Source organism: Oxyura jamaicensis, chromosome 8 (genome assembly GCF_011077185.1).
Source record: "Oxyura jamaicensis isolate SHBP4307 breed ruddy duck chromosome 8, BPBGC_Ojam_1.0, whole genome shotgun sequence".
NCBI lineage: Eukaryota > Metazoa > Chordata > Aves > Anseriformes > Anatidae > Oxyura > Oxyura jamaicensis.
In genome coordinates, this window is record NC_048900.1 from 339,825 (window position 1) to 348,490 (window position 8,666).

Below are 8,666 nucleotides of genomic sequence, written 5' to 3' on the forward strand. Positions count from 1 at the left end.
CTGCGCGCCCGAGGAGCGCCGCGGCCGGGAAGGGGGAGCGGTCCCCATCGCCTGACAGTACCGGGCCCCCTCTCCTCTTTTCCCCCAGGATCACCCAAACCGGAGCGATGTCCCTCCATCAAGAGTGTTTATTTTATTTTATTTTATTTTATTTTATTTTATTTTATTTTATTTTATTTTATTTTATTTTATTTTATTTTGTGTGTGTGTGCGTGCTTGCCTTGATAAGCTTTTGATGTCACAAATCAAACACTCGCCAGGAGGTAGATAATGGGGAGTGTGATCTCCTCCATTTGTACACAGACAGCGCTTTGGCACTGGCACTGTCTTGAACCGGCGTCAAACCCGGCGGATGGCCGGACCCCGCCACCGCCCCCGGGCCCCGGCGTTCCCCGGGGCTAGGCAGCCCCCCCCCGCGGGGAATTAAGATTCATGACATGCAAACAGCGAGGTGAGCGCGCACTGCAGCCGCGAAAGGGTCGGAGGGAAGGAGGAAAGCGGCGCGGGGGGAGAAAGAGGGAGCGAGAGTATGGGACCCCTCCCGCCGTGCCTGCATGGGTGCGGCTCCCCCCGGCTGGGCTCCCCGCGATGCAGTCATTGGAGCGCACAAGGGTGGCACCCGAGCTTTTATGCGTTTTACAAAAGTTGTCAAATTAAGGCCGGATTAGGTCTCCCGTCAGGATTTGTGGGCTCTTCAGAGGCTGGGAGCTGCCCCTATATCCCGTCAGTGCTTATGAAAAGCTTAAAAAGTAATAAAAGGGGGAGTGATCTCAAGAGAAAGTAACATGTATAACTCTTATTAAAGGAGCAGCGAGCGGGGCTGTGAACTTGAATAACTGTTTGAACTTTAATTTGTTCATTAACAGGATTTGCCCCCGACTGTGAATGTTATTACTTCTCTTAAAAGCGAGGTGCAAATGCAAAGCCATAATGAAAGAGCCTGGCAAAAAGTTAAACGCCCAGTAATTACACCAGCCTCATTGAAAACTTAAAGTAACATAAAAGTGGAGAAGACGGGGCTGGGCTGCTGCTCTCCTGGGCCGGGCAGCGGCGGCCGCGCACCCGCAGCACCCCCGGACCTCGCTCGCTGAATGCGTTCAAACAGCTTGGAAACGCCTTTAAAAAAAAAAAAAAAAAAAAAAAAAAAAAAAAAAAAGTATTTAAAAGTGTCATTCTGTTTTCCTCTGTGAGGGGATTCTGCTTCATGCCTCTAACTATTCTAAATTTTGAGGCTTAAATCTGATCTAATCTGCATGCTTGTATCCTAAACAGGGCACATTAGCTCCTCTCTCCCCCTTCACACCGACAGTAGATAAAACTCTGGAGAACCGGAATAAAACAAACTGCTACTCCTCTCAGAAGGTATATGACTTTGTACTGATGCGTCTGCCAGTTAGCTCCGCATCGGCTGTCGTTTCATCTGTCAGTTATTCCTTTCTTGTTTTTGTCAACTGATTTTTATTTTTTTTTATAGACTCACTTGTCATCTGCATCCTTCCTCAACAGGAATATGCAGCCAGGTCGCAATTAAATATACAGATACACGAGCTGTTAGCAAGACTTCACCCTCGCAGACGAATCCGAAAGCAGCCGAGCCGGGGAAATGATGGCCCTGTCACTTATCCCTTAGACTTAAAATGCCTCCAAACTCGCAAGCAGAACCCGCGGCTCTCGCTCGGGGCTCTCTTTTGTCGGCGTCCCTCGCCCTGCCCACGGCGGCTCCGGGGCTCTCCTCCTTCTCCTCCTCTTCCTCCTCCGGCACAGGTGGGAAGGTACGAACCTGATCGCAGCGCTTCTCGGTCACCTTTCGGAGCAGAAGAAAAGCAAGACAGCGCGTCGCAGAGTGCGAATGAAAACCCAGTGCCAGTTTCAAAGTCTCTCCTGCTCCTACAACAGCGTACTCAGGAAGGGGATCGTGCTGTTTTAACGCTACTAAGCTGAACTGTTTCAATTGCAGAGCTGTAAATAAAGATACAGCTTATTTTAAAGATGTAATTATTCGTTTTTTACAATTTTTTCATTACCATTACATTCATTAGGAAAAAAAAAAAAAAAAAAAAAAACTAATATTGATAACCAGAAGAAAAAAAATACTTACAAAGTAAATTAATTTCTTCAGCTATACTTGTCCGTCCCAGCCTGGACCATCAGAACTGACACCCGAGGGGAGGTCTGCAGACCAGGAAGCCTCCTCAGTGTGAGCTGAGGACAACTTTTTCTGTACTTTAACCTATCAGAATGGTTGCACCAACTAGATTTTCTAACACCACCAGGTCCCAAGACCGGAGCATCTTAGCCAAAAAAATACCTGGGACGACACGGCAGCCAGGTCAGGGTGGGCAGTTCAGGTACAGTGCATCTCCTGCCAGAATCAGGGCACAACTCACACACCTGCATGCTGTGCCGCGTTTGGGTGGCCTTCAGCTTCCACCGTGCTGAGACCCCACCACAAAAGCTTTGCACAAGTACTAAGATGGTCTTAACAGTGTCGCTGTATGAAAAACCCCAGCTTTCTCACCAGGCAGAAAAAAACATCGCTGGCAAGGATTGCTAAGTAATGGCACGTCCAAGTTATGACTTGCTGGTAAATAGCAACAGTGGCCTTAGGAGAGCCACACCATGGCTTCTATCCTGCCCAGCCCTCACCCCAGTACCGACTGCTGCTTCTCCGGTGAGACCGACTAAAGAGGATTTCTTGTAGGATCAGGGCAGTGGGCAGTGACTGCTCTTGTTGTGTTATGTGTCGTGTCGATGCGGGCCCGCCGGCCCCCCCGGACATCTAACCTCTGGAGATCGCTTTACACCGCAAGAGAACCGAACGCAGCACAGATAAATAATACCGGGGCTCGGGCAGACAGACAATTTAATCAAATTGTTGAACTTCACCAAGTGGACTCGATTAACCGCAGACTTGGCGCTGGATGTCACCTTCAGACGAGCACCACTAGCCTGCCCGTTCCTCCCGGAGCCCCCCGCGCGCCGGCGGGGGGATGACAAAATGGAGCCTGACCGAGCTCCCCGGGAGCCACCCGGGCGCGGAGGCGACCGAGGCTGCTCGGAAAGAAGCCGGCTACTGAAAAGCAGAGGTCCCAAGTGTACGTCAGCGTCAAAAAAAGAGATTTTAAAAGCCGAGGGGCACCCGGCCGGGCGGAGGGAGATTTCGCCACTGCGGTCCAGCGCCCTCACCTCCCAGGACATCCCGAATTCTGCTTTGGACACGGGCTGGAAGATCAGCCCTCTGTATTTGTGGTGGCTCAGTTCGTGCCATCCGACCTGCGGGCTGCGGGCTCTGTTACAACACAGCCGTTCCGCAGGCTGCACCTGCGCTCTCCCCGGCGGCAGAGCTGGCAAATACCGGCTGGCAGTGCCGGCACCGCGGCTTGGAGGTACCCAAGGTGTGCGAGTCGGTGTAACCCCGAAATGAGGTCGTAGACACTGCGCCGTGCTCCTGGGGTTGTGTCGTGAAACAGTCAGGAGTTAAAGTCTTGATACAGTGGGGAAAAAAATAACTAACTAGACCTTTAAAGCCAAGAAGCCCTCAGGCTGTAGGAAAATCAAAACTGTTTCTCCTTCTGCAGATAAAATAAAGGCGATTTCGTAGCTTGCTAGGGAGGCGTTTGCATGCCACCGTCCTGCCGGCAGCGGCTCGCCGTGACACGGCGGCGCCCGTTAGCAGTACCGGCCGGGGACAGGCAGCGAGAGCGTGCAGAGGCCGCGCGTGAGCGGAGCCCCCTGGCGGCCGTGGTAGGAACTGCACCCGCCTCCGCCATGTCTGGGCCGGGGCCCGGCGGGACGGGGCACGATGGATGGATAGGATGGGACGTGAAGAGATAAGATGGGATGGGATGGACAGCATGGGATGGCCCCGCCCCGCTCGCCGAAACCATAATCAAGACCCCAGTTTTGTCATTTGGAAACACTAATTATCTAGTCACACCACGCTGCGGAGCGTACTTGTCTGCCCAATTAGCTAGGACAATTATTAAAATGCGGCAGCCTAATTACATCTCAATTTAATGCTGGCAAACCCGTGTATAGAACAGTAATTAAAATCCTCTCCTTGCCTCTGCCTTTAGGGCAGGGGTTGATTAGGACCTGTCAGGGGCTGCACTGAACCAAAGCAGTCAGGCGTATTGTGCAACATGACCCTGCATTGTTAAGTGTGTCAACATATTAACCTGAATTCCCTTCAGCCCGCATAATCACATTTGGTGGGAGGAAGAAAGGGGCTAAAACATGAAGCATTTTATTAAAAAAACATAAATTCTTTTTAATTAATGCTGTAAGAGATCTGACGCATTTCAAGCTACTAAGTGCTGCAAGTCATGTAAGACTGGCGCTTCTAATTACCAGCAAATCAACGTTTGCTCTTCTCTGGTAAAAATACTTCCCTCTCTTCTCATTTAAAGAAAATTATCTTTCTTTTGGGTAGTGTGTTTTTTAAAAGCCAGCTAGTTGGCTTCCAGTGATAAAGTTGATTACCAGGTTTGATGATGGAACACAAGTGAATATTGACTTCTGCAAGAATCAAACAGAAGACTGGAGGCGTAAATAAAACGGTCAGGATTTAACACTTGAAATAAGCTAATAAAGTTGAAAATTAAAAATCATAATATTGGGATAATTTCTAAATATTTATTTTTTGCTCAGTGCTCAAGTTTGATAGGAAGTCAGTGTTGAAACACAGGCAGGCGAGAGGGAGCATGAGCCCCACAGTTACATGTGTGCCCACAGCCTGGCTGTGCTCTGTGCCCACAGCAGCCCAGGGCTTGGCCTCTCCCAGCCATGGCCACCTCAGGAAGGCCCTATTGGACATGGCAGTAGTGGTGTTCTCATTAGCATGTCCCTTTTTGGCTTGAAACACACTGTGCCAAGGGATTGGCTCCTTCTTCTCCAGTTAGCAAGCTCTCTGAGATCTGGGACTATGGAAACAGATGTTGTTTCCCTGGAAAGCAAAGGCCCTCCTGGAAAGGAGGAGGCCCCTTCTCCCACCGCATGTGCCCTACATCTTGGAAGTGGCCCCCTCTGAGTCTCCTCGGATGGTGAACCAAAGTGCAAATCTGTGTTCTGACTTGTTCTCATGGCTGTCAGTGTGTTTTCTTCTTGTCAGCAGCAATTGACTGGTCAGGTTCACCCTTGTACAGCAACTGTAACAGCTCATTGACAGACTAGTGACCCAACCAGACCCGATAATGGAAAACTATTGATTTCTGTGGGCTCAGCAGATCTAAAATGAATGCCCAGTATAAAGTCATCAGCTGTCTTGGATTCTGATAGAAAGACTAAGTATAAAAGACGTGCTGCCTATCCTGACAATTTGCTCACCAAAAAAAATAGTGCCTACAAGCAAACAAAGTGGCCTTTCTCAGTTTCTCCCCCTAACAAACAGGGACCACTCGGTGCCTGCATCAAGGCAGAGGAACCACACCCCAGGTGTGCTGGGGACACTGTTTGCCCTTTCCATCGAGCAGACTGTGACAGCCCCTTCAGACTTGAAACACCTGCTGTGGAAAAACAACGGCATGGGCACGTGGCACAGCTACCCTCACCCACCTGCCCAACTGCAGAGAGCAGGGGATGTGACAGCAGGAAGACTGTCAGGGGACATGGTGCTGCTCCTGCCTCCAGCAAAGCCAAAGGCTTGAACAAGCCCACAGCACCTGAGCTGTGTGCACCCCGCTCCCATGCCATAACAGGTAATGCACAGGTCTAGAAGGAAGTTAGATGGTAATAAGTTCTGCTAATAAAAATCTGATAGAGATCAACATTTAAAGATTTGTGGGATTGTAACAGCTGTTTGATATAAGGATAACTGTATTTAAGTTCAACCAGGAGAAGGAACCAATAAGGCATCCTTCTTAAAAAGTGTTTAACTCCAGGGGACAAGGAAGCTTGCCAAGTTACTTTTTAGTCCCAGGGAACCCCATCCCAGAGTGGTGGCTTGTCTTTCCCACACAGATCGTTCTATCTGGGTAAAGCAGCAGCCACGGATGTCTCCTGCAGCTAACTGAGCTCAGATCACAGCAGTACTTAGCAGAGCACAAAGTCATTGGGACACTCACCACGGTGGAAATTCTAAATGGAATGAGGATCAGGCTGGCATCCTGTGTGACACTGCTACCTGCTGAGGATGTTTCAATGAGCCCCAGAGCCCTTCAGTGGGGCCTGGAGCCTTCCAGAACTCAGTACCTTCCTGATTAATGAAGCTTCCTATAAGGCATGGGAGAAAAAAGCTGAGATAGCCCTGCAGATACCAGCACTCACTTAATGCAAGATCCCATACTAGTGGAGATTGGAACAGCTTTGTGATCCTGGCAAAAAACTCAAGTGGCCTTAGAGGTAGGATTTAGTTTAATTATGAACAACCAGTCAGTTTTATCAAAAAAATACCAGCCCTTCCTCTACGTATTTTCATCTTTTGTAGCTTTCTGCTCTGTGGCTTCTCCCTGTGCATATCTTGCACCCCTCTCCCCATTGCTCTGTTCACCACAGGCAGACATGTCCTGCCCGTACCTCCAGCAGCTGGCATAGCATGGCGTTGTGCTGCACACACACGTCCAGGGAGTGCCTGCATGGACTACTTGAGCATGACTGCAGCTGAACACATTTCGGTTTCTGCATACATTCATTTTCTATGTACATTGCACTGCACAGACCAGGCTCCCTCTCCTCCAGCTCCCTAACCCACCCACCTCCACTCAAGCTTTTGTTTCGTGTTCATTTTCCATATGCTCCTCTCCAGCACTCCTCTTCACAGTGCCCCCTCAGGGCCTGGTCCTGAGGGGGTGAGTCTGCTGCACCTGAGAAGCGTTAAGCACAGCCATGCAAATTACAGATTATCTTTTGTGTTTTTGCCTTTTTAACCATTTTGAATTAAATGAAATGTAAACTCTCACAGGTTTCTGTTTTGTTTTTCCCAAACAAAACTCCAGCACATTTCCCATTAATGACAACAAGGAACAGAAACCCTTCCTACTCCCCTTGCAGGGGAATGTTTCAGAGCATCAGAAGCTTGGGGTGATGCTCAAATCAGATTGTCATCTCTGGAGAGTCTCAGGTCAGTTCTCAGCTCCTCTTCCTGCCCATTTATAGTACCCCCAAATCTTGTGTTAAGCCAAGCAGAGCTAACACCTACATGCTGCTCCCTTCCTAAGCACAAAGAACATGTTCAGGCCCTTGGACAGCAAGTTCCTGAGGCAGGAATTACGCTCTATAGTATTACTGCTGTCATATTTTCCCTGCTGTAATGTTCCAAGCACATTTATGTCATTTATAAAATGACTTTTGCAGATATATTGAAATCCACAATGGCACAAAGAAGGGAGTAGTAAAAGTAGAGTAACACCTTTGCTTCTGGCAACAGTGTTGGCTGTGACAAGCCACTCCCAATCAGCAGATGGGTAACACAAATGAAACAGAGTTATGAACACTTAAAAGAGTAGGAATGCTGACCACAGTCCCCTTCCCTAGCAGAGACTTTATGGCTGCGTTCAGCTCCTCACCACCTGAGCTCTGATCCCCCTGTCCTCAGCACAGCTCTCCTCATTTCACTGAGCACTCACAACTGAGGCTTGGTAGCTTTATCATCTGCTGGTTTGTCCTGACACAAAGAAAGCATCTGAACACAGCAAACCCCTGCAAGCACTTGCCAAAATTAGCCACTGGAAAACTTGTATCAAGTCCTTCTCTGTTCTGGCTGGTTCCTAACCACACTTCGAGAAGTGCTCCATATGGGATCAGAAAGGCCTAAAAGGAGCATAGATTTCCACATTTTTACTAAACTGCTCCTGAATCAGTGTGTATATATATATATATATTCCATAGCATTCAGTATTTCAGTAGTGTTGAGGTGCCTCTAGCCAACCCTTCCTGTTCTCAGGGATGAGCCTATCTGACAGCCTCAGTCATGCAGCCTCCCAGGGGGAGGACACAGCCCACCAGGCTGGGCTGAGGTTTTGTAGGCCACTGTCCTCTGACAAAGCCCATCTGGTGTTTTTTTTTGTTTGTTTGTTTAACATTTACAAATAGCTCTGTGCAAATAATTGATTCTCCTGTAGAGAAACTGAATGAAACTAAAATAAGCAGAAAAAAAATCCACATTCAGATCAATCTGAAATATTTTTGTTGTTGTTGTTGTTGCTGAAACAAGACAACCTCTGTAAATTTTGCATCTAGGAAAGTGCTTTGTTTCAGCCAAAATGTTGCATTTGGGGCAGTTGCAATAGGAAAAAAAAAAAAATCACAAATGAAACAAGAGGTTAGATGCACCACAGCTGCTGTCATTCCCCTTTTATCCACTAACCCAGTAATTAGGACACTGACCCAGGATGTGGGAGATCCGTGTTCAGTCCCCTCACTGCCTGAAGGGATGTGAACCTCCATCTCTCATCCTAGGAGTGGGGCAGGGAGGAGGGGCAACTCTCTTTTGTCTCCTGGTGACTCTGCTCCCCGCTGGACAGGTGCTCGGGCATCGGCTGGGCCACGGCTGCAGCTTGGGGCCACGTCCTGTGCAGGGACAGCCAAAACCCCAGGACTTGCCTGCCCCAAAGCTTTTGCCCTGTGGCTGCCCTGTGGAGCACTGAATGCTCCGTGCCTCAGCAGATCACAAGAGTCACAGAAGCACTACACCAAGGTGTTCCAGGTACATTCCTAACCAGGTTCCAGAT

The 8,666-nt window shown here is 48.9% G+C and overlaps 2 long non-coding RNA genes across 2 annotated transcripts; one reads left to right on the plus strand and one right to left on the minus strand.

The window, feature by feature from the left end:
• The first annotated feature begins 285 nt into the window (after positions 1–285).
• Positions 286–1,641, plus strand: LOC118170403. Its single transcript, XR_004752700.1, has 3 exons — positions 286–451; positions 1,273–1,362; positions 1,507–1,641. It is a non-coding gene; the product is annotated as an uncharacterized LOC118170403 (long non-coding RNA).
• On the minus strand, positions 1,456–2,191 carry LOC118170404. Its single transcript, XR_004752701.1, has 2 exons — positions 2,099–2,191; positions 1,456–1,804 (listed from the first exon to the last, which is right to left on the minus strand). It is a non-coding gene; the product is annotated as an uncharacterized LOC118170404 (long non-coding RNA).
• Positions 2,192–8,666: the final 6,475 nt, after the last annotated feature.